The sequence below is a fragment of the Mus caroli genome, unplaced genomic scaffold (genome assembly GCF_978045245.1).
Source record: "Mus caroli unplaced genomic scaffold, Mus_caroli_1 scaffold_8, whole genome shotgun sequence".
NCBI classification, from domain to species: domain Eukaryota; kingdom Metazoa; phylum Chordata; class Mammalia; order Rodentia; family Muridae; genus Mus; species Mus caroli.
In genome coordinates, this window is record NW_028227263.1 from 56,415,149 (window position 1) to 56,440,522 (window position 25,374).

The 25,374-nt window shown below is 42.5% G+C and overlaps 1 long non-coding RNA gene across 1 annotated transcript in view; it reads left to right on the top strand.

Annotated features, from left to right (window-relative positions):
- The first annotated feature begins 7,224 nt into the window (after nt 1–7,224).
- LOC110299524 (uncharacterized) overlaps nt 7,225–25,374 on the top strand; it is a 29,506-nt gene continuing 11,356 nt past the window's right edge. The window contains exons 1-3 of the long non-coding RNA XR_002378465.1: nt 7,225–7,284; nt 22,217–22,315; nt 24,042–24,108. This is a non-coding gene — a long non-coding RNA (uncharacterized LOC110299524). The remainder of the gene's footprint in view (nt 7,285–22,216; nt 22,316–24,041; nt 24,109–25,374) is intronic.

Consider the following 25,374-nt stretch of genomic DNA (forward strand, 5'->3'; position numbering starts at 1 on the left):
TAGAAAAACTCAGTATTGACCTATCATGGTGTCAAATGTAAATCCCTTGTCCAAACTTTGCCAGTGTCAGGGTCATGCCAATAAGTAGTGTTCAGTGAACAATGCCACGATGTAAGGTCAGGACCTGCAAGGTATTATGACTGTCCTGGCAAGAATTCAAAATTCTAAAGGAACATATGTGCCTCTCCCGTTAGCTATCAAACTGTTGAAACAATAGTGCTAGAGAAATGTTAATATCCCCAGATATCTCATGCTGGGAGGAGGAAAAGGCTGAGGTCCTAGTACCAGCCAGAGGGAGAGCTTGCCTCCAGTTAAGATTTAAGACTTCAAGATGGCTGTGCAGGATATAAATTACAATTTATAGCAGTAGTAAAATTATAGTCATGAACTAGCCATGAAATAATTTTATCGGGGTCACCAAAACGTGAGAAACTGTATCGGGGTCACATCACTTAGAAGGCTGAAACCACTGTGGTAGAAACTCTGTTGCCTACCAGCATAATCCTATGGCTAATTGGGAGCCGGGGCCCAGGCATCTAGAAAGAGTAGCCTATAACTTATTGTTAGCCTAGGAGAGGATCAAATTTCAAAATTTGAAATGTGGCCTATAATCTCAGCACTACTGAAACTGAGGCAGGAAGATTGCCATGAGTTTGGGGCCAGCCTAGTATTTGACTAGCCTGGGCTACATAACCAACTCAGTCAACAAACAGAAGGTTAAGTATGTTTTTCACTGGGTTTGTGCCACTTTTACAAGAAGAATTAAAATCATCCAATTTAATCAAAAGAATTCAATCATCCAAAGGCAGGGACTGGGACAGGGGAGATATCTCTGTTTCACTTGTTAGACAGCCTGCTGACCCAAGTTAATCCCTAGAACCTGTATAAAAGTAGACAGAAGCCAAGAACACCAAGTTATTTTCTGACCTTCACTCATGCACAGTAGCATATGGCTACCCATAATAATTAATTAATTAAAAGTCAGAGACTAGCTAAGTCTATTTTCAACTCTGCTTTCAATTTAGTTCTCTTCCTTCTGAAGCTTCTGTAGGTTCTGGGTCTCTTCATTTATAGCTGCAAGTGATACTCACACCAGAGTGGTGCAGAAACATTATTTTCTATAGTCTAGTGACAGTGGCTTATCAGAGAGCCTTGATGACAATTGTGAAGCACTTGAGGGTCAAGAAAGACCCTAAAGAGGTAAGATATTGTTCCTGCTCCTGTAGCAGAGAAGCAGAAAGTGGGTCCCACTGGCTACGTGTGTGCTGACACAGAACTTGACAGGCCGTGGATTCCCTTTTAATACAAATGTTTCCCATTTCATGATGGCTGTGTATAAAATGGAGGTAGCTAGCACATGGCACGTATCTGCTGTCTGCTTCATATCAGCAGCACAAGATAAAAGGAAGAATAACTCGTGGTCCTGGCTGGCAAAAGGATCAAGGATGACAAGCAGATGTGATATTGTTGGAAATGTCTGCATGTTCATAAGAAGGAGTGATGTGACATTACCCTGCAGAAGAACTTTGTTAGGAGAATTATAGGCTCGTGACCATAGCCAGCCATGACAAAGCCCTGAAGCAGGAGAGAATTAGGAGAGTTGGGACATTGTACAGTGGATGGTTCAGTAAGAGCTTGAAAGAAGAGAGAACATTCAACTCCACGAATACTAGGAACAACAGCATCACACAGAGGCAGCATAGTGGGCTCAAAGGGAGAGGGACCCTTCAGTACTGTAAGATGGGAGCTTCTGACTGAAAGTTTTTCAGGGAGTAAGGGATGTTCCACACCATGTGGCCTAGCCTGGTCTAGCTAACATGCCAAAGAATTCGGAGGCAGGCACTAGGTAGAACCATGAACTTATTTTGCAGTTGCTAGAAGGGAGAGGAGGGATTCTTATCACCTTGGCCTAAAGAGGGATGGGCTGCAGGAGGGTGTGCCACGGCTTCTGGGAGATGAAACATGCAGTTGGAAGGTCTGTAAAGCAGTAGGTACTATCTTCCTATGGTAGCAGACGATGGAAACCGAGGCTCCAGTTGAGGAGCTGAATCCCAGACTGATCTGGTTCTAATGTTTTATCCTTTGCAGGCTATACCTCACTATCTTCACTTAAAAGAGAACAGTAATCCAAAGGTGTGGTCGCACACAACTGAAATCCCAGCACCCAGGAGGCAGAGGTAGGAAGATCACTAGCTAGCCAGCAGTACAGTCAGACCTCATCTCACAACACAAAGAAACAACAGAAATAGGGAAACAGAGACACGGAGCCAAGGTATAGTGTCTACTGTAGTGTTTCACTGAGTACACAGAGCTCAGCATAGTCAGTGGGCATAGGTCCCTGCACATATGTAGCAGAGGTGCATCTTAGTGTTCATGATGGGTTGTCCAATGACTAGAGTAGGGACTATCCCTGTTGCCTACCTATAGATCCTGTTACCATAACTGGGCTGCCTTGTCTGGCCTTAGTGAGAGAGGGTATGCCCTGTCCTGCAGTGACTTGTGCCAGGGTGAATTGGTACACAGGGGGCCTCCCCTGTCTCATAAGAGAAGGGAAGGGAGAGATGGGGGAAGGGGCTGTGTGAAGGGAGGGCTTAGAGGAGAGGGAGGCTGTGATTGGGATATAAAGTGAACAAATAAAAATAATATCATTGTCGTCATCATCATCATCAGTGGGCAGTGTTAGTAATGTGGTGTCTGGGGGGAGAGAGTAAAAATAGAAAAATAAACCTCAGAGTCCATAAAGTAAAACATCACCTACTGTGTGGGGGCTGATTTTGGCTTCAGCATAAAAGACTTCCCAGGGTATTTATAGACCACCTTTACCCCTTATGTCATACAGGCTTCAATTTTCAAACTGTCCATTTCTTAACAAAGACAGGCTTGGAGAAAGGCAGTACAATTTGGAGAAGCAGCAACTAAAAGTATTGGTTTCTTTCCAGAGCTTGAGGCTCTAACCAGGGGTCTCATACATGCTAAGTAAACAGTCTGCCACTGAGTGACATTCTTGGTCCAGCAGGATGATGGGTTAATTGAATTACATGATATTGTTATAGGAATGATTGGGTTCGACTCTGAGCCATTATAGCACTCTAACAAGCTAGGTTTGGGCCACCCATCCTCAAGCAACCAACAAAACAAACAAGTTATAGGGGAAGCAAAATAAGGTGATTCATGACCACATCAGGAAGAACCGCTCTTCTACCTTGGGAGCACTAATACACTGTTTAGATTTAAATAGGAAGCCAGAGGTGTGCATAACTAAGTGTAGTCTTTGTCATCACCATTGTCTCACCTACATTACACTACAAATTACAATGTATTAAACATCTGATATGCAGGATATCTGATATAACACCCGTGTGAAAGTGTCAATCCATCCCCAAAAGAGTTGCAACCCACAGGCTGAGAACTGCTGCTCTACAACATACTGTGTTGTGTGTGGCATTTTGGGATATTCTGTTTTATGGGTTTTGCATCCCATTTGTCCACAAAACATTTGTTCAATAAGTTAGACACATTAAACGTACCTCCTGTTTATATTCATCTTGGGATGGTTTGATCAAGGTGTAACCCTAGTGTGGGTCAGGGAGCATCCGTGTGGGTGTGCATGCTCTTCATCTTGGCCTCTATCCACTGCTTGGCTTCTAACAAGTCACAAGGCCTTTGAGCCAAAGACTAAGTATCAGAAAAACCTCTATTAAGGACAAAGGAAGGGTCTTGTTGTAATGGTTGTTTTATATATATATATATATGTATATATTAACCAAAGAACTTCTGATTCATGTAGCTATCTCTTGCCTGGTTCAGAAGAAGGCATATCAATTTCTATATGCACTTTTTCTGAGATACTTTTTCAGACAAAGGTGCACTATCCCAAGGCTATAGATGAGAAAATGAATACTTGATCTTAGAGCTTTTTGACCCACAAGATGATTGGGGTGTGGGTGGGGTCAGTGAGCTAACAGATAAGCTTAGACTCCTGCAAGGACGGGAGCACATGATTACACATTGCTCAGGGAAGTTATTGAGGGCCTAATTTAGATTCCTTCTGAGTTGGTTCTTCCAAGAAGAGCCATAGCTCTTCCAGACAATAAAGAACAAAGTACCCTATCCAAGGGACCTGCATGCAGGAGCACAAGCCAGAAAATACAGGAACTAGCAAATACGTGTGTGGAAGAATTTGAAAGGAGAGATGGGGGCAGCATCAGGAGATGGACTGGACAATGAGCAAAGGTAGCTTGCTTTGAAGGGTTCTACAAAGTCTGATAAGACATAAGTAAATAATCGTAACACTGTAGAAGATGGAATGGTTTTCAAAGGATCAAAAGAAGTTCAGGGCAGCTCAGAAAAGGGAGCCATGACTTCCCACTAGGATAAAGGCTGTGTCAGTGATGCCAAGCTAGCTCCAGTTGGTCCTTTTCTTATGGCTGGAATTCAAGTAGATGTCAAAGACCTGCAATGTAATTATCTGTCTGACCGTGCTCCCCTTGAGTTTAAATATAACTTACTAGAGCTAATGTTAAAATGCTAACATACTATTTATGATACCTATTCCTATTATATAACACATCCCTCTGCTCTTCACCATTCTGTCTGCCAGTGCCTAAAATGGTACCTGACATTTAGATGGTGATGCCTAAGTACTTGTTGAATCAGTCTTTCAAGTGATGTATTTTCACCTCAACTACACACTATGGATTCCTTTCTAGAAATCTGTTTGTTACACATCTAGAATTCTAACTTGGAAAGTGTGGTAACAGGGCATACAGATGCAACCAAGGAAGGCTGCATGCCGATGGCTCAGAAACTGCCCCTCCCTGTGCCAGCTGGAGTATTTGGGCGGAGGGAGGAAAGAAGTGTGGTTTAGTGAGAGTGTGCTGTTTCTGGGCGGGTGGCCTCAACCACTCCCTTTTGCATGGTTGGCTGCCCATGCCATCTTAGACCAGGCCAGCTATTCTGTCTTGTTCTTTGCCCACTGAAGAGGCTTTGAGAATTTTGAGTGAAAGCAGAAAGCATTAGCATCTTGGAAAGGATGTAGTTGGAGCACTTGTGGCCTTGCTTGGCACTTTCAGAGCTCTGCTTTTGTAGAGAGGAAAGACTGTTCTGCCCACAAACTTAGCAACTTGCAGCCGCTGCTTGGAAGGTAACATTTAAACATGCTTCATTACCATCTCCAATAGAGCCTCAGTGAATACCATTACTAGCCCTGTGTGGCCTTCTTTTTTTAATGATTCCAGTTCTGTTCAATTTTGGATTCAGGTGTGAAAATTTTGGACATACACAGATTGTATTGTGAACTAAAAGAGGCTTGTCTTATATTCTGAGTTTTCACAATGTATTTTTCTTGCTGCTCCTTGAACAGTTTGAAACCCATCTGCATTTAGAAAACAATAGAGAAAGTGGCCTTTCTTAGTGGATTTACCATCTCCAAACCCATGGGAAAAATCTGATCTTTCCCCTCCATTTCTTATGCCACTCCATTCTTCAGTCGACCTAAGGTTATTCACACACGTGTCTCTTCTTGTCCCACATATAGACAAGACTCTCAGTATGGGTTATTTTACTAGTCTCTAATCTAACCTCCCTGGCCTCAAGATCCTTTTATCAAGACAGTCTTTACACTGCTCTCTAACTAAACTCCTTACAAGACAGTCCGGACTGTGGCTGATTAACACACGGGAAATAAAGTTCAAAACTTGCAGACAGCATTTGGACATGGAAAATGAGTAGAATAAAAACATTTATAAAATAAATCAACTATATTACATAAAAGTTACTGTCCAAAAATCTACCCCCCAAAAAATAGGCCCGGGAGTCTGGCTTTAACAGTATAGCAGTTACCTAGTTCTATGTAGGCCCTAACTCCAGTATGTGCTTGTGTGTGCATGTACTCGTAGAGAGGTGTCAGTATAAAAATGGTTGTTATGTCATTAGGGTTCCAAGCAAACTATTCAATGTAAAGTTTGTGAGTACCCTACAGGATATGTACAGTAAAAAAAGAAATGGTCTAAAATACCAGTAAACAAATTAGGAAAGTCATTAAAATCTAAAACAAATGTATAGTACTATACTTTCATTCCTGTCCTTGAAGTGACCCAATAAGCAAAGACTCCCATAGCTAACAGCTATATGCTTCCAATGTACCAGAATATGTTCTAAAAGTTTGCTAACTATTATCTTGACCTTACAACTTCCATAAAAATAGTATCTCCTCACTTTGTACAGAAGGAAACCAAACACAAACTCATACAGGGAATGCTAAATGTAGAATTGGAGGTGGCTTGGTTTTAAATGTTTCTATTATCAAGGAAAACCTGGTATTAACCGGAGAGTTATTGGGAAGAGTCAAGGCCAGTTACTAAGTGTCTAAAGCCAACAAGACAAGACTAGATAAAGAACAAAACTGAGTAATGGGACACTTTGTTTATAGGGCAAAGAAATCAAACTGGAACTGATCTGAAAGCTTTCTACTTGTTAACTAGATTTCACAGTGCCTGGGAAAGGTGTTGTGCAGGCTACAGGGGCTAGAAAAGGCTTCAGTGATATCCCTGTAGCCAACCCTGCAGCATAAAATACTAGCCTGCCAGGCAAGATGTGACCTCTGGTGTGTTAGTGGCATGAGAGTTATAGGGGTAACACCTCACTGCTTTTAGATTTGAGGCCTGATCCACAGGAAGGAATTCAGGCTGAGTGCTGTCAACCTGCTCAAAATCCCATGGCTTGGCAATAAGCCAAGAGAAGGACCTACTATTGTTGTTTTGCTAAGCCACATGTTGTCAAATTGTCTTATAAATATTTATCTTACACCCATAGATTAGTGATTCCCTCAACCTTGGCCAGAAAAGTTTCTCTCTGTAGTTGGCAGCAGTTTATACTGGGACTCATAAGTGGTTAATTGCTAAGAGTAAGTGTCTACTGAATGGTCAGGACATCTATGTCAAGCCTCCAAGGCTCAAGAAGCACTATAGAAGGGAGGTGAAAAGAGTATTAGAGCTAGAGGAGAGGGAGGAGTGCTGTGAAGGGTTGTCTCTGGGACATGACTTGGCCATCGTACCCAGGAACTCCCTGCAGCTATTGTGACATACACAACATCAAGTCAGTGACGTCAGCCAACATCCCAACAGGCCACACCAGTTGGACAGAGAGTTACTAACAAAAAAGAAGGGTCAGTGAGAACAAAAAGTGAGGAGGGGGCACCTTATGGGTTTAATGCGGGCAGTGGGAGCGGGAAACTGGGACACACATGATAAAGATGCACCATTTACAAACTTAAAGTGTCAAACAGTAAGTAAAAGATATTCTTTTTTAAAAACTAGGTAGTCAGGGTTGGGTACATGGTATCCAACACTTTGTTTAGGTAATTTTCATGCTGATAATATTTCGATGTTCATGTTATGAATAAAAGCCATTAAAATTTCAGTTTATAGAAGGTCTGCACAGAAGTGTTATAGAAGTGTTCTGCACAGAATCTCTCCATAATTCAAATGAAGTGATGATCAGATGGGAAATTTAAGAATGAGGTGGTAGTTAGAGGACTGAGAGATGGTGAAACTTAGAATTGGGGTAAGATTGTTAATTACATTAATTTTTAGTATTTGCTTTATTTTATGTGTATGGGTATTTTGTGTGTATGTATATATATATTTATATATATGTGTGTGTGTTTGTGTATATGTATGTGTGTGTATGTATGTATGTATGTATGTATGTATGTATACCCCATGCATGTGTTCAGGGATGCCAGAAAAAAGACACTGGATCCCTGGATCTGGCATTACAGATGGTTATGAGCCACCTTGTAGATGCTGGAAATCAAATACAGATCCTCTGGAAGAGGAGCCAGTAAGTATTCTGAAATATTGAGCCATCTCTGCAGCTCCACTGGTTCGCTTTTTAAGCGGTCGTTTGTGGGCCTGGTTTGAGGGTCATTTCCATAGTGTAAATATGAAAGCATGTTACTTTAAAGAGAGACAATGGGAAAAAGAGACTAAGAACAGACACAACTGCTACCTTGTGAGAGTCTTGGAGAGTCACAAAGAAAACCTCTGGCGGAGTGACAAGAAGGGAAGTCACTCTCTTGTTCCGGTATGTCAGAAAGAAAAAAAAAGTTAAAACAGCGCTTTTGCAATGGATGAGTTTACAAAATTGTGAGAAATATGACAAGATTTAAACATGGGATTTTTTCAGACATTTTTTTGGTTTTTTTGTTTTTGTTTTGTTTTTGTTTTTGTTTTGTTTTGTTTTTCTGAGACAGGGTTTCTCTGTATAGCCCTGGTTGACCTGGACCACTTTGTAGACCAGGCTGGCCTAGAACTCAGAAATTCTCCTGCCTCTGCCTCCCGAGTGCTGGGATTAAAGGCGTGCGCCACTACGCCCGCCCAGACATGTTTCTTAAAGATTTATTTATTTCTTTATTTCATTTATATGAGTACACTGTAGCTGGTTTCAGACACACCAGAAGAGGGCATCATATCCCATTCCAGATGGTTGTGAGCCACCATGTGGTTGCTGGGAATTGAACTCAGGACCTCTGGAAGAGCAAGCAGCCAGTGCTTTTAATCGTTGAACATCTCTCCAGCCCCTGAGACATCTTTTTAGTTTCTTTTTTCTTTGAATTACTTCCCATTGGAAAACTGAGGTTGTTTGCTGAAGTGGCTCTTCTTGACACCAAGATAAATAACCAGATATGCATTGTGAGTTTGAAAAAACAAAAACTAGACTACCTAGCCTTGTCCAAACCTAGGTTCTGCCACTAGCCAGATGTGGGCTTTCAGTCAAATGTCAACCCCTGTAACCATCAGTTCCTTTACTAATTAAAGAGAAAAGATATACTGTCCCAACTCTTTGGGATTGTTACAGGTCTGAGATTGTGCCTGGCCCAATGCACAGTCAGTAAGTATTTACCAAAGGTCAAGACTGATTAGTGGGGTTATAATTAATCCTCATTCTAATTCTCTGTATTTCTCAGATTTTTCTACTGTTTTGCTACCATGTTGCCTTTTGTATCGAGAAACAAACAAATGAACCTAAACGATTGAATGTATTCCTAAAGAGGAAAGAGAATTCTTACACTCTGCGTTTGCTCTCCCCTCCTTTGTCTCTTCTGGGTCTCTGCTCTTGTCGTACAAAGCACAGCTCTTTTCTGCTCAGCAGCGTTCAGAAGACAACATAAGATGGCAGTTACTCACCATACTCAAGTAGGCTGCTACAGAGGTCAGCTCTACACTAGCCCTGCAGCGCTTCAATCAGCCTGAGCTGAGAGTAAGAGCTCAGGGCGTGCTGGGAGCTCTGTTCTATAGCTCATGGACTCCTGGCCTGTTATTCTCTCGCTTAGCTGCTTGGCTGGGTGCTCCTAGCTACCCCCTGGTCCTTATCGCCCTTCTTTTAGTTCTTTTTGTTCAGCACCAAGGACTGGAGGCTGACACAGGAGAAGAGCCTGCAGTTGGTCTTTGGAAACTGGAGAGAGTGTGGGCGAGTTATATGAAATGAAGTGAAGCTCTGGCAGGAAACTAGCGTCTAATCTTGAAGCTTTCCCTGGTCATTTTTTTTCCTCCATAATCTTATGTTTGTGGGTCCCTGATCCCCTCTTTGCCTTTCTTGAGTCGCCTTAGCAACTAAAAGGAAACAGTGTAAACACCAGGATTTAGAACTGAGTTACTCTAGCACCAGGAAGCATACATTGTCACATTCGAAGCAGTTCACCCACTGCTCTTAAGCAATGGTTTGTGTTCAGGGGTGTGAAGTGGTAGGATGTACCTACCAAAAGGCCAGGGGGTTCTGAGAGTGTGAGCTTTCAGAGTCAGATGATGTTCAGTAGCTTCCTCCCTAGCCACTCTTCTGGCCTGGTTCCCATTTCACTGAAGATGGTTGCCTCTACCCAGCTTCAGATGTAGGGGTAACTTCAGAAATCTGGAGTTACCCCTAAGTACCTTTCCTCTTTCTCATCCCCAGCCAGCTATGCATGCTATCTTACTCTTTCTTTGTCCTGTTCCTCTTCCTCCGCCTCCTCCTTCCTCTTCTTCCTCTTTCTCCTTTGAAATAGTTTTGAAGGCATCCTCTTCTTTCTATTTCCATGGCTGCTAGCTAGTTCAATCTACAATCTTTGGTCATTTGGTTGGGGGAAGTGTGTGTGTGTGTGTGTGTGTGTGTGTGTGTGTGTGTGTGTGTGTGTGTTCAAATATATGTTCACAAGTATGTGCAGGTATACATGTATGCATGTGTACATGGAGGCCAAATCAACATTAGATATCTCCCTTAATTTATCTCTATCTTAGTTTGTTTTGTTTTTGAGATAGATTTTATCCCAGGCTGACCTTGAACTCATGATGGTTCTGTCAAAGCCTCTTGAGTGCTGGGCTGAAGGTATATGTCACATGCTTGACTTCAACCATATTCTCATCTCTATAATTGATATCATCCATAAAACATTATTTTAATATCAAATGGCAGCTCCAAATGATAGCCAGAGAAGATATGGGGCATGGAAAGGCCACACAGATAGTCTGCTCTTTGGGCTTCTACAGAACAAGACAGTCTCTTCTGGACTGGATGAGCACAGGATATACCGAGATGCTGGTGTCTCTCATCATTCTCTGAACATCTCTGCTGAATCTCCCTCTCCTCCTTTAGCCATGTGACAATAGAGCTATACTCTCCCTGTAAGAAAAGAATCTCCACATAACCAAGGCTACTTCCCGGAGTCTCTCGTGCTAAATCTGGGTCCCATGTGACTATCCAGCCACTCTTTCTACCTTTGCAGCATAATTTTGTGTAGCTTTGAAACAAGGAGACCAACTTTGTTGTTCACAGAACTGGAGCTGAATAGATTGATCTTTCAGGATGATTGTATTAAGAGGGATAATGAATGTTGTTAATCCAAGCATTGATTGGATGCCTATTGTGTCTTGGACACTGTTCTGGATTTCTGGTGGAACACAACCCTGATTAAGAGATCTCTAACTTTATGGAGCATATAGCCTACAACTTAAATATAAGCAACATTCTGAAGGCTGTACAGTTTGAACAGAAGCGGAGGAGTGCCCTAGAGTCAAGTCTCTGTGACTTAAGCTACAAATTAAAAAATGGTACCCACTAGTATAATTATTATACAGAGACAAATGAAACAATAGGAATGACACTGAAGCCTTTAGGTGTTATAATTTCCTTATGAGAATAATACTTTCAGAAAAAGATGAAAGGCTATATTGGTATTTCAGGGGCATAATAACCATTACATCAACCATGGTTTCAAGTTGTCTTGGAAACCCTTTCTTTCCCATTAATCAAGTTCTGGGTAATTGAGTTGGCTTCCATAGTATGATTGATGGCTCAAATCTGTATCACTTTTCTTGACTTTCTTAAGATGAGTGTGAGATTCCAGTGCAGAGCAGCAGCTTCACTGCGGAAAGGATGCAGTAGCATTTATGGGAACAGCACCAAGCTCCCTTCTTTTGTCTGTCTGCTAGAGCCATTGTTTCAAATTGACTTCAGCCATCATCTTGCTCAGGATGCTGTGGAAACAGAATCAGCATGTGACATCAAGGATACTTTCAGCTTTTCCCAGAGCTGTGTCTTGACTTCCTTATCATCTCACATCACAGCTCTCTCTCTGTCTCTCTCTGTGTCTCTGTCTCTGTCTCTGTCAAGAAATGGAAGTTATTTACTGTAAATTACGTAGTCTCCTTTCTAGGTTGAAACCATCATTCTTCCTGTTTCTCTTCAGTGTCAGACAATCCAGGCTCTTGGGTGGGAAGAGCATGAAACTACCACCTAGTGTTCGACTGGGGGAGGGAAGTGGCCACAGATGTCACCATCTGTGTCAGAAGTGTGCAAGTATTTAGCAGGAAGCAACCTACATTTTCCAGTAAAGCAGGGTGACTTATCTGAAAAGATGTTCCTCATTCAACATGCAAGAATGACACGTAAGATCACTTTTAGTAAGCCTGGTCCCATGCTATGCAGAAGAGACTTCTTAGCATTGTCTGTATCTTTATGTGTTGATCTTTTTTTGTTTTTGTTTAGGGAGGGTTGTTTTTGTGTTTATGTTTGTGTGTGTGTAGCAGTGTGTTTTGATCTTAATGATATTTACTTCTTTTTCAAATTTATTTTTATTTGTGTGTGAGTATATGTTTGTACATGTTTGTGTGTGTATGCACATGTATATGCTGGTCTGCAGAGGGCAGAGGCCAACATTGGGTGTCTTCCTCAGTCAATCATCCTGCAATTTATTTTTGTGGCAGGGTCTCTCAGTGAATCGAGAATTCACCAACTAAGCTGGGCTGCCTGGCCAGCAAGCACCAAGAGTCTTCCTGTCTCTACGCTCTGTGCTGGGACTACAGGTGTGGATCGACACCCCCATCTTTTTATGAGGGTGCTGGGGATCCAAACTCAAGTGCTCATGCTAGCCTGGCAAGCACTTTACTGACTGGGCTATCTCTCCAGCCCCTTAAAGGTTTCCCTGGCGGTTAGTGGTATGTACAATTAGCGTAGTATTATACTTGGTGGTTTATATAATCTCAGTTAATCATCACAATAATCTGCTAGGTAAACGTGTCATTGTCTGGCTTGTGTGAGAAAGCTACTTCAGAATGGGCAAGAGGCTCATTCAAAGTCATTTAACTGAGAAGATTCAGGACCAGTCTGGTGATGAGAGAGCTTTTGGCCTTTATACTCTCTTAACCCACCGCCTCGCTTGTGGGATCTCATCCATTAACTGTGTCCTCATCTGTTGTCCTCTATAGAGGTTTGTAAATTCTATAAAGGGGAGACGACTTATTTCGTTATTAGATTCATCTGCGCAGAGCAGAGCACTAGTGATTCAATAAATAGTTTTTAAGAAAAAATATACAGGCTCTTGTTCTCTTGCTCAATTTCCTGCTCCTGCTCTGTCCTCTCATCCCGCCCCCCTCCACGTGCTCATGGACAGCCTCTACTTCTCTACTCTCTACTCCTCTTCCTCCCTCCTTCTCTCGCTCTCTCTCTCTCTGCTTTTCTCTGCTTCTACTACCCTCTTGACTCCCCTCCCCATTGCCCTGAATAAACTCTATTCTATGCTAGAAAGAAAGAAAGAAAGAAAGAAAGAAAGAAAGAAAGAAAGAAAGAAAGAAAGAAAGAAAGAAAGGGAGAGAGAGAGAGTGAGAGAGAGAAAAGGAAGGAAGGAAGGAAGGAAGGAAGGAAGGAAGGAAGGAAGGAAGGAAGGAAGAAAAGAAAAATATACAGTCTAGGTTCGATCCCCAGCATTTTCCAAGTCAAAATGAAAACAAAGATACATGTATGCAAAACAGAATATAACACTGTAGCTTGGATGTCTGGCTCCTTGTGCAAAATTACAGAAAGGCCTTCCCTTCAAGGAAAAAAAAAACTGTCCGTCTGTCTGTCTGTTTTTTGTGGTCAATACAAAGTACCAGTGGAGGTCAGAGGACAGCTCTGCAGGGTTAGTTCTCTCCATCACTCGGGATCGAGGGATTGAACTTAGGACATCAACCCTGTTAGCAAGCACCTTTACCCAGGGAGCCATCGCAGCAGCTCAAGGCCTTTTTTTTTTTAAGATGAATAATGAATCATATCAATTTATGTAGTCAAAGTGTTGCTAGCATTGCAAAGGCAAAACAAAACAAAAAAAAAAAAAAACATTTCCACTATGGTTAGAAATCACACATCCTTTTGTCCACGGCCAGGGAACATAGAATCATTCCATTCTTAGCGTGCCTCTCTGAAGACATGTAGTTGTTCACATGTAGATAGAAAAACTTGATGTTCTTCACAAATAGGAACGTGGTGGGAGTTACTATGCAGAGGGCATGCCAGAAAGCTCCCCCTTATCCCAGCTTGGCTCGCTTGGAGCAGATGCAGAAAGATGGAGGTTCCTCCCAGCTGTTCCAGTTTGCCATCTTGAAAAGACCTCTCTGACTGGGGAGCAAGATGCTTAGAAAAAAGTGGGTGTGTAGGGATCAAAAAGCCAAAAAGAGGGCAGACCAGAGTGATTCAACAATGACCCACAAGTACTGAGGGCTCCCAGTGCACCAGACACCAGTGGGTTTTGTTTTAATCCTTGTACGAGGCTAGGGGCTGGGTATATTGTACATGTAGAGATGAGGTTTAGAGACATTGAACAACTTGCTCATTTTCTCCCTGTCAGTAGACATAAATCTGGGAGAACTGGACTAAAATCCAGCTGACTCCAACTTTGAGCTCTCAGACATTAACACTAATTTTTAACTACATGTAATTAAACATTTTACCTGCTCCTTGTAGAGCAAGGACTGAGGGCTGGTTACTAACACATCATTACACATCATCTAGTGTCGTTATTTACAATTATATAGAAAATAGATGCTATCCACTTTACAGAATTTACTGTTCATTGTTAACCTAAGTTCTGGGGTGTCAACCTCTGCAAGGTAACATACATGCACATCTGGGTTAACTGCCCCAAAACTGACAAGTTTACTCAAGAAACAGATGTGCAGAGCTGACACACCAGATAAGCAGGGCCTGTTGTTTGGGTCTGACAGAAATCACCATCTGTCTCACTTAATTTAGAGCTTATTATGGTCTACAAGGTATCTCATTCATGTCTAGTGTTTGACATGGTCTTCTCAAAAATATTGTAAAGTAGACAAAATAAGTATAGATGAGGAGATTCACATCAAATTATAAAATGAGTAAATGGTAAAAGCAGGACTTGACAGTCTGGGAATCAAAACCCAAATAAACTCATTTCTATCTCTTTAAGCAGGTAGGACCTACGCTCGGATATTGGTTCAGATATTGGTTCTATCAGAGTATTGGTTTCTCATCTGTCCAAGTAGGAGTGAGGATATGTACGTCACAGAATTGCAAAGCTAAATAAAATAATGTAGAAAATACAGTAAAGTGGTGAACAGGTAGACCCACATCCTGTCCCCTTAGAGATTATACTCTCCTGATAGGAGACGAAGAAGTGAAAGCAAACAGGCAGCCTTCGAACACCTGTAACTAGCTGAGACCCAACACCTGCTTCTGGCCTCCTTGGGTACCTGTGTGCGTGTGGTGGACATACAGCCTAGCAGAGACACGCATATACAGAGAACCAAGAAAAGGGAAAGAAAGTGAATATATAATTCTATGCAATATAAATGGAGTAGCCTGATCTAGCCGGAGGCTCAGAGTAGGTCTCCCAAAGGAATGATAGCCAAGCGGGGACCTGAAGCAAGGAATTGATCAGGTGATGTGGGTAGGAACCTAGTGTCGGATATGGGTTACACCACACGGTGTTCTAAGCAGCACTGATAAAGAAGTGGGGACCCTTGAAGAGCAAAGGAATGTCCAAAGAGCCTCAGGGCTACAAGGAACTACATAGATGAGCCAATTTGAGGCCAAGCAGGGCCTTTATGGACCAACTGAAAAGTTTTAACAGAACAGCATTGAAAAGAAATTAAGAAAAGGGACAATGTGATTGGATTTGAGCCTTGAAAACTTGCATGTCCTGGCTGGACATGGTGGTGCATGCCTATAGTCCTATTAATGCAGAAGTTGAGGCAAGATGGCATCTGTGAGCTTCAGATAGCTATCTTGTAGGATTATGGTCCTGTATAACTGTGATTTTTTGCCTCCTCAAAAAGAGCAACAGCAGCAGCAGCAACAAACTTCTAGTTCCTAGTGAATAAAATTGACAAATTCACATATGTATGTGATACTTTTCAAAATTAGCTTCCTTAAACCAGTGTCGAGTCATGTGTCTTTAATGCAAACACTAGGGAGGTAGAGGCAGGTGAGTTTGAGGCCAGCCTGGACTACATAGTGAGTTCTGGGACATCCAGTGATATGTAGGGAGACTGTGTTTCAATATATATATATATATATATATATATATATATATATATATATATATATATATATATCTTTGTCCGGTTGGGAGATGGTTCAGTGGATTAAGTGCTTGTCCCTGCAAGAGTGAGGACTTGAATTCTGTTCACCAGTGCCCACAGAAAAAGCCAGGCACCTTGGAAACCCAGCACTCCAGAGGCAGAGTTGGGCCCTTCAGAACAAGATGGCTAGCTAGACTTGCTAGAAAGTCAGTTCCTGCACCAAGAGACCCTACCGCCGCAGCAAATACAGAGGAAAATGATGGGAAAGCTTCAACTTAACGTCAACTTCAAACACACGCACATCCAAACATGCATACACACCTGCAAGCTCAACACACATGCACACATGCATGTGCATATACACATGCAAACACATATACACATACATGCATATACACACATGCACACATACATGCACACGTGAACATGAACAAACACACAAACTTTCTAAAAATCGTCTTTCTCTTTTATTAAGCTTTTCTATAGCCTTACCTTGAAAAGAGAGTCATAGACTGTTTTAAATGTAGAATCAGAGGTCTTAGAACAGTTAGATTCCTGGCTTTTCTACTTTCAGAACCTAGTAAAAGTGTTATCTGGCGGGGGGGGGGGGGGGGAGAGGGCTGCTCCAACTATTTGATGCAGTTGCTTCTCTCTTTCTAGGTGAGAATTAACCTCCAGTCCTGAAAGCTAGTGTGAGACCTGCATGAGATTTTTGGAAAACTAATTTACCCATTCTCTTTGTTGAACAAAAGAACAGACATTAACTAAGCATCAACTGTGTACCCAGGACTATGTTGGCTGCTGAGAATGCAGAGCTAGAAAATATAAGGGCTCTGTGTCTTAGGAATGTACTGTATAGTGGGGAATAGGCCATGAAACTAAAACAAATGCATAATGACAACAAGGTAGCATCTGCTGCAGGTGTGGAAGCAGGAAAGGAGTCCTAGAGCTAAGAGTTAGAGAAAGGGTTAGAAGGACCTATATGTAATGTGCGCTCAGTAGATACAGGATGGGGAGATAAATGCCTGAGCAGCTGAAGGATAAGGGAACATGGAGTGGGCAGAGCAGGAGGAACAGTGAGTACATTAGACCATAGATTAAGAAATAGTTTAAAGTGGTCCCTTGAGATTATTTAATCAGGAGTAAACCGGACGGTTTGAAAAGGAGAGATTACAGACCAGGAGGCAACTAACCCTGGTGAGAGTGGAGCAAAGGGATGGACTCTTGGCAGGAGCTGAGACTTCCTTCCATTTCCTTAACCTTAAGCTGCACCAGGCAGCACAGTGCCTGGCCCATGGGTGGTCCTTGTATCGCCCCGTGAATCAACCCAGGCTAGTGACCATCTTTGCTCCTGCAATCCTCCTAGCATCTGATGCGGTACTTTGAATGACATGCACGCCTGTCAAAGTTGATCCCCTGGGCTGAGGTGGAAAAGAGAGGGGCAGGAAGAGAGAGGAAAAGCAGGGCAGCCAGTGTTGGTCCCAAAGAACTTGCCAACATCTTCCCTTTCCACAAGTGTAATGATGCACTCATGTGATTGGTTTAATTCTATAACTCTTTAAGACGAAAGAGCTATCAAGGATTATAGCTTTTTTTTTTTTTTTTTTTTTTTTTTTTTTTTTTTTTTTACTGTGAAAGGTCTTAAGAACTTAAATGTCCATCTGTGGATTGTCATGCTGTTGAGGTGTGGTCGCTGATGGGAAGAAGTTAATAATTTGCAATTTCATTCAAAAGGAAATAGATGCTAGTCATCATGTACTTAATCATCCCGTCAATGTTAAAAACATTCATAAAAGGTTGGAGATGATTTTATATGATGCTTACAGTTATTTTTATTGTTGGTGGAAAGATGACTGTTCTTTGCTTCCTTTCTGACCTCCGACCCACATCATGCTTTCATTCACTTTGCTAACTCCTAAACTTTCTTTAACAAAACCATCAGGTTTAAAACCCTGCTGTTTAAAAAAAATGTAAACAAAATGAAAGACAGAAAGAGGTAACTGAAAGAAAGGTGTCACGATGGATCAGAAAGGGAGACAGAGACAGGCAGAGAGACAGAGACAGACAGAGAGAGGCAGAGTTAGAGAGACAGAGAGAGAATGTAAGGAAAAGATGTGTTTGGGGAACTGGGGGGGGGGGCAACCAGATTTTCCAGAAAGTTAAGAGGAAAAATATTTTTGTTCTCGGAGTTTTTTTGCATGCTTTCCAAGCCATTGCATTCCTAAATATAACCAAAGATGATCATTTCAGAAGCCAGCCAATATAAACAGAGCAGATGTTTATATTTCAACATTAACAACACGACATCGGAGCTGCAGAAGATCTTTTAAGTTGGCTTTATTTTATTTTCCTTCGAGTCCTCTTTTACAAAGCACCCTTTCCCCCTCATCAGGACCCTATGTGTCAAGGAGAGGCAGAAATGGGATGGAAGGGACAAGAAGGGGATGGCAGAAGACTCGGTGACATGAAGAGGGAAGAATTCAGCCCAGCCTCGCTCTAAAGCGGTACTACTGAAATGTTAGTGTGCCTTTGGTTCACCCTGGTGCTTATTAAAATGCAGCCTTTGGGGATGCTCATGTCAATGGTGCGGACAGCTTTGAGGGCAAGTACTAAAGGATTTAGGACATTTTCAACCCATTCTCATCTCTCTGGGAACCTCCAGTTGCAATGACTTCTTTCTTTCTTTCTTTTTGTTTGTCTTTGGTTTGGGTTAAAATACCAAATAGTAAAAAACTTCTAGGAAAGTCAGCTGATCAAGAATGAGGTACCGTTCAAGAGTAAAATAGGAAATAGAAGTAGGAGTGGGAAGAGACCTCTGCTATACAGAGGTCACAAACAGTTTGGGGTTGTATGGAGAAAAAACCCTAAAGTATTATCTGAGGACTTGATTTCAACCCTAGAAATCACAGGCTCTTGGGTCCATCATTTCCCTGGTTCAGTTTCGTTTTCTATCAGAATCCATCTCCATAGCCTCTAAAATCTTTTCAACTCTGATGCATCAGGAGTCTATAGTCGAGAAATCCTTTACTGACATCAAGCAAGAAAGAGAAGGATGAGCATTGCCAGGGATCCTGAGTATCTGATGCTATGGTGGAAATTCCCTCCTGTCTGCCCAAATGTAGAAATGTTATTGGAGCAAGAGACTGGGAGACTTGCCTGCTTGGAAACCCTAGTGCCCTGTCTTCCTGGTTTTGGCAACCTGGTCTTGGGAATCTGTCTCCGTCTCCATGAAGTAAGGCATACACTGTAGACAGAACTTCTAAGAGTAAATGCCACACTTCAGCATTCATATTCTAAAGTACTCAGTCCTCAGTTCTAAGATCGAAATGCATTGCCTGTCTCCTTCCTCTAGGCTGGTCAACAGGCAAAGTCTGCACCCTCTTGCCTAAGGTCTCTCAGCCAAACGGCTCAACTGCCCGTCTGCCTATGAACAGAAGCAGTTCCCACAGGACACAAACTCTTTACCAACAGCACCTTATTAGACTGTGTCTCCCAGACTGAGGAGATTTCAATTCAGTCCCGCAGCAGCCAAGCCTCCAGATCACCCGCAGCTTGGGAGGCTACGCTTCCTTCTCTGTGTTTAAGACAGTACCATGTACAAAGTGAGAAACAGCCCCTACTGTGTGATAAGCACTGGGTGGGAGACAGACCTGCTGGAGGGAGATTACGCCAATTTCTATCAAGCCGTTCCTCATCAGACCTCAGAGGTTTGGACTCCTCGTCCTGAGTCTACTGGACAGACCCACTCCTCAGCTCACCAGTCCCAGTAAGCATGCCAACTCCCGGCAGCTTGGTGGGGTTTCCTGAAGGCTCTGGGAAGGGCTGCCAATCTTGTCTACATTCCCGAGGTCCTCTTCCCCAGCTGAACAGCCTTCTGAGGTGCCCACTGGGGATACAAAGACCCTGCCCACCACCAGAACTGTTATTTTTACTCCAAGCCCAGTGGAGGCCAGCCTGAATCATGTGGCTGGCTGGTACAAAGGCTGCTTTTTATAAAGTTCTTCATTGGAACTTTTGGTGTCTGGAGAGGACTTCCTCTCTCCTCCCACAGTCAATTAACAACATCACACCATTTCCCTTTTCCCCACACAAAGTCTGTGCTTGCCTCTGAGGCCAGGCACAGGGGATTGCAGGTGTGGCTAAACACTCCTTGAGGTTAACCTCAAACTTAAGCTTAGGGCCAGAACTTGGCCAGCAGTAGTGTGAAGTGCACGGTAGTTTCCATTCTGGGCCTAGTTGGCAATCGGGCACACGCCCAGGGCAAGCTAGGGACTTGTTTTCTAGTGTCCCAGGCAAGTGAGAGATGAGAGAGGAGAGTGGGGAGCCAATGTGTGTTTGGCACATTTGTAAATTGTTTCTTCAACAAAGACTTTTTTAAAAAAAGACAACAGAGTGAAGCTTTATATATGTGAATGAGAGGCATACAAAAGAACACACTGTCCTGAGATTCGCATGAGTAATTGTGCATGACTTCAGCCTTCCCGTTGAAATGGTAGGAAGATTGTGGGCATTCCAGCATTTTCAATAGGAAGGCGTTGGGAGGAAGACAGCCGAGTGAGAAGCCTGAGCCTGAGCCTGAGGCACTCAGTTTGGGTCTCAGTTTGGGTCGATTGAAGCACTTCCTCCTACTTCCTGCCCCGCCCCATCACTTCTCGCTTCTCCGGACACCTCTCTTCTGCCAGGTCAATGTTTACTGGACGATGGTTATAGCCAACCACAGAACAGTGAGTGTTGTCCTGGAGACCACATTCTGCCAGATATGTTAACAATCTGAAAACAAAAAACAAACAAACAAACAAAAAAAAAACAATCTGGACAAGCTAGCTATCCTTCCTCGGTCTCACTTCTAGGGATGTTGAGAGGTTAAATGTGTGCATTTATGTAAGATTTTGCTCGGCACCTGGAACATAGTATGCCCTCAATAAAAGCAAGGATTACTTTTTGTGTCCCATTTGCTAGCACAAGACATCATATGTCACGGATGAGTGCCTTTCATCTTGTGTGTCGTAATTACTTGAGGAGCTTAAAAGGATCAAGGTTCCATTACTCCAGGGGTGAAAGCAGCTAATGATATTTTGGAAGGCTTCCCTAAGTAGTTTTATTAGACAGCCATGTTGAGAACCAGTATTATAGACACACAATGAGTATTTGTTGTGAAAATGTGGGAATAAACCAAGTGGGACCAGAAAGAATAAACCCGGGTTGTGCCATCTTTATGAACGTCAGCCGTGATTCTGTCTTTTTGAGAGAGTTGTCTTCTCTGAGCCAGTAGAGAACCAGAAGCTAACATGAGAGACCAGAGAGTGTGTCATTGTCTCCTGTCTCTCTGTGCAGACTTACTGCCTGGGGTTTGGAAGAACTCCAGCCAGAAGCTGACCTTTGAACTTTCGTCCACTTTTCATTTTGAGTTGCAACCTGACTTGATTTTTCTCCCAGATCTTTAATTTAGTGGACGTAATAAAAAATTTAAAGAGCACAAATAAAATACTTATACTACTCCAATATGCAATTATCTATAGATAAGAGCATAATTGTAGTTGACTGCACCACCTAGTTGGTCTACAAATTTTACCCTGATTGCTGCTTGTGGAACATTGTGGGGTAGCTAAATAGAAGCAAGAGTCTGCAGCCAAGGAAACCCCACCCCACCCAATGACTTACATGTAAATGAAAGAAGTAATGATAAACACACTTAGGAAGAGAGGAAACAAATATGGAAACAGTGAATGGCCATGTAAACAGGAGAGCAAGGGTGTTAGAGTCTACTCTACTTCTTTGTGTCTGTGCTCTTAACCTACCTGAACCTTGGGTCTCTCATCTACTAAATGGGATGGCGTTTGCTTCTTTCCATTTTTTTCAAGACAGAAACTAGTAGTCATGACGCTATCATGAGGATCATTAGTATTATACAGCCTTCTGAGCAATAGGTTCAGCTCCCCCATCCTCCACCTCAGAGAGCTTTGGTGCATGTGTGTGCATGCATGTGCCATAGGTGGGAAAGAATTGATAAGACTGTCGTGAGGCAACTGCTGGGATGTAAGTGCCTGAGAACAAAGAGGAAGAGGATTGGCTGTGAGCCTAGCTCTCCTACACCCGGAGACGGTGGGGAGGTGGGGGGAAGAGCTGTGCCTATCACACTTATCATCTAAGTAAGCTGCAGCTTCATAAGTAAAGGCCAGGAGCGGAGAGGACAGTGGTCCTCAAGCTTGCCTTCTAGCCCATGTGCATCTTACAGAGAAGATGTCCTACTTACAGGATCCACACTGACTTTCCATTCACCAGAGGATCCCGGAGGGAAATAAATATCTCAATATTGGGGTTGCGAACTTGAGTAGTATACCCACTAATTAATATACCTTCAAACATAGGTAGGGATAGGAAGCCAAGAACTACGAGACATCTGAGGAAACCTGACTGTTGCAAAAGGAACACAGATGAGCACTTTGGAAGCTAAGCCCAGAGGAAAGGTGGGTAATTGAAGAGACAATTTGCTGTAAGCAGTTGCCATCCTTAAAGATGCACTCGATATTGTGCAGGTTGCTATGGAAAAGAACAGATAAAGAAAAAAAAAAGGAGATTAAAAGTAAAACAGTAAAACTTAACAAAGTAGAGGGTGACTAACAGGACAAGTGGGGGGTGTCGAGAGGAGTGATTCAAACACTAAGTAAAAAAAATATATGGAAAAATGTGGAAAAATAACAGTGCTTTGAATTATGCCGCAAATATACCTCTATTTGTATGATGAAGCAATGCACATGCACACATGCACACAAAAACATGCACACATGCACACACGTTTACGTAGCATGTCACAACATTTGGAGGTAAGAGCTGTGTGGAGTTTACAAAACTTAAGTGAGATCTTAGGATAGAGTCCAATCCAACAAGGGGAGGAGGAAGGGAAAACAGTTGGTTTGGTTTTGGTTTGGTTTTTCCATGCTAGGTGAGGATATGGCCAGAGGGAAGCATTGCTGGGAGCAAGAAACTTCTGCCAGTGAGTGACTGGGTCGGCACCATAGCACTTGACTTCTTAGCCTCTGAGAAAACACATCCAGTTCAATGAGCTGTTTCTGTGGCATCTGCTTGAGACAACCCTAGCAGACAATGCAGAGTCACAAAGCATGCATTCAAAGGTCTCCATCGGAAGGAAGTACCCTGAGCAAAGCAAACCCTATTAGGGAGGAGGCTCAAAGAGTGGTAATGGGAAAAAATACTTAAATCCAAAGGAGGCCCAGGGCTTCCCTGGGACCTGCCCAATATCAGGTAAGACAAACTCTTGAAAATCCTTTCTCAGATAAATCCTAGGGGCATTTCAGAGCTAAGAAAGAGAAAGCTTTGGACACATCCAGAAAAGAGAGACACATTACCAAAAAGAAATAAAAATGAGATTGATTTTTCACATAACTGAATGCAGGTAGTAATGAGACATGAATTTCAAAAATGTCTTTAAAAATTGTTCTAAGATTATTTATTTTATGCATAGAAGTTTGGCGTGTGTGTACATGTGTGTGTGTGGGTGTGTGTACACAATGTACATTTCCTGGTGCCTGCAGAGGTCAGAAGAGGGCATTAAGTCCTCTGTGATGTTCCCATGTGGGTGCTAGGAACAGAATCCAGATCCCTCTGTAAGAGTGACCAGTGCTCAGGGCTGGCGAGATGGCTCAGCGGGTAAGAGTACGGACTCCTCTTCTGAAGGTCCTGAATTCATATCTCACAACCACCCATAATGAGATCTGATATCTTCTTCTGGTACATCTGAAGACAGCTTCAGTGTACTTATGAATAATAATAAATAAATCTTTGGGCCAGAGTGAGCAGAGACTGAGGCAAACAGAGTCGACCAAAGCACACAGAGACGACCAGAGCAAGCAGAGGTCCTAAAACAAATATTTCATTCCCAGCAACCACATGAAGACTCAAAACCATCTGTACAGCCACAGTGTACTCCCATACATAAAATAAATAAATAAATCTTAAAAAAAAAAAAAAGAGTGACCAGTGCTCTTAATCACTGAGCCATACACATCTATGTCCCAAAAAAAGAAAGTAATTTTGGGTTTTGCGCTATGTACTCTGCTGGCCACAATGATATTCAAAGAAGATAGCAAAATATGATCATTTTCTAACATGAAGATTCAAAGCGTTTGCCTCCCATAGAGTTTCTCCTAAGAATTGTTTTCCTTCCAATTTTAGGATCTATGCTGCTGGAGCAAGTACTCACAAAATTCTAGAGGGAAGATACTGCGCACATGGAACAGTGGTGAGAAGAGAGATGTTTGGATGCATAGTTGTTGATTAAGTTTTAATGCCCCATGTGGAAAACAAAGTATCAATCTATAATCAACCCCAAACGAGGAAAGCACGGCAAGTATTGGGGAAGAATAAGCTGGTACAAATATGAACTGAAAAATTCATACTGTGCAAAAACAGTACTTAAACCTAGGGCAAAAAAAAAAAAATCAAACCTTGGCTTCCCTAACCAACAAACAGGAAATAATACAGAAGGCTGGGAGAGGTGGATCAGTGGCTTGCTCTACCCACTGACAGCCCGAGTTCCATCCCTAGCATCCATGTAAAGATAGAGATGTCTTCCAATCTTCCGTAAGCCCAGAGCTGCTGCCCACATACAAAATAATAGTAAACATGATAAATATTTCGTAAAATGACTGCAGACATAAATCATACTCTTGGATGGAATGTCAGTATTGAAAAATTGTCAGTTCTCCTTGAATTGATCTCTAAAACAATAAGATCTCAATTAACAGTGCGATTTTTTTTTTTTTTTTTTTTTTTTGGTATGTGTGTGTGAAACTTGATGAGCTGATTTCTATAGCTCATCTGGAGGAGACAGGTGGCAAGATTTCCACTGAGCTAATGTTTCAGTGAGCCAACGGAACAGACCCAGTAAGTTCAGTCTAGGTCATGCCCTGTCGGTAAAAAACAATAAAGTCCCTTAGCAGTTATAGATCCTATTAGGACTGAATCTCCCTAACACCTTACCTGTTTTAAACCCAGTGTTTCTCGTGGGTTTTAAACGTGCTGCAGACTGAGGGCCTTGCAGCTTTTACTCTCCTGACCTCTCAGTGCATGGCAGGGACTCTCCAAACACCATCTGTGCTCACCAGACTGAGGAACTGTTTGTCTGCCTGCGGGACTGCCCATTTCCCCTTCTGCTCCTTGCCTGCAGCCCGATGTGCAGCAGAGGTAGTCTGGGCCTCTGATAACAATCCTGCTGAGGCTAGCACAAACAGTTCCCGAACAGGGTAAGCCAGGCTCTGGAAATGGAATGACTGAGACCTGAGAGGAGGAGGGGAATAAGACCAGAGATGAGAAAAAGAGTTTACCAGGAAACTAGCCTGGGGGTGGGGTAGGAGGGACTGCAGAGTGGAAAAGAAGCTGGAACGGGGCTCAGAACATCTTAAGGCCAATAAAGGGAATGGGAGGAGGTAAGAACTAAACATACAAAGAGTTTGAGTCCTAAGTGTGAGAAATACACATATTAAGTATATATTAGATATGATATATA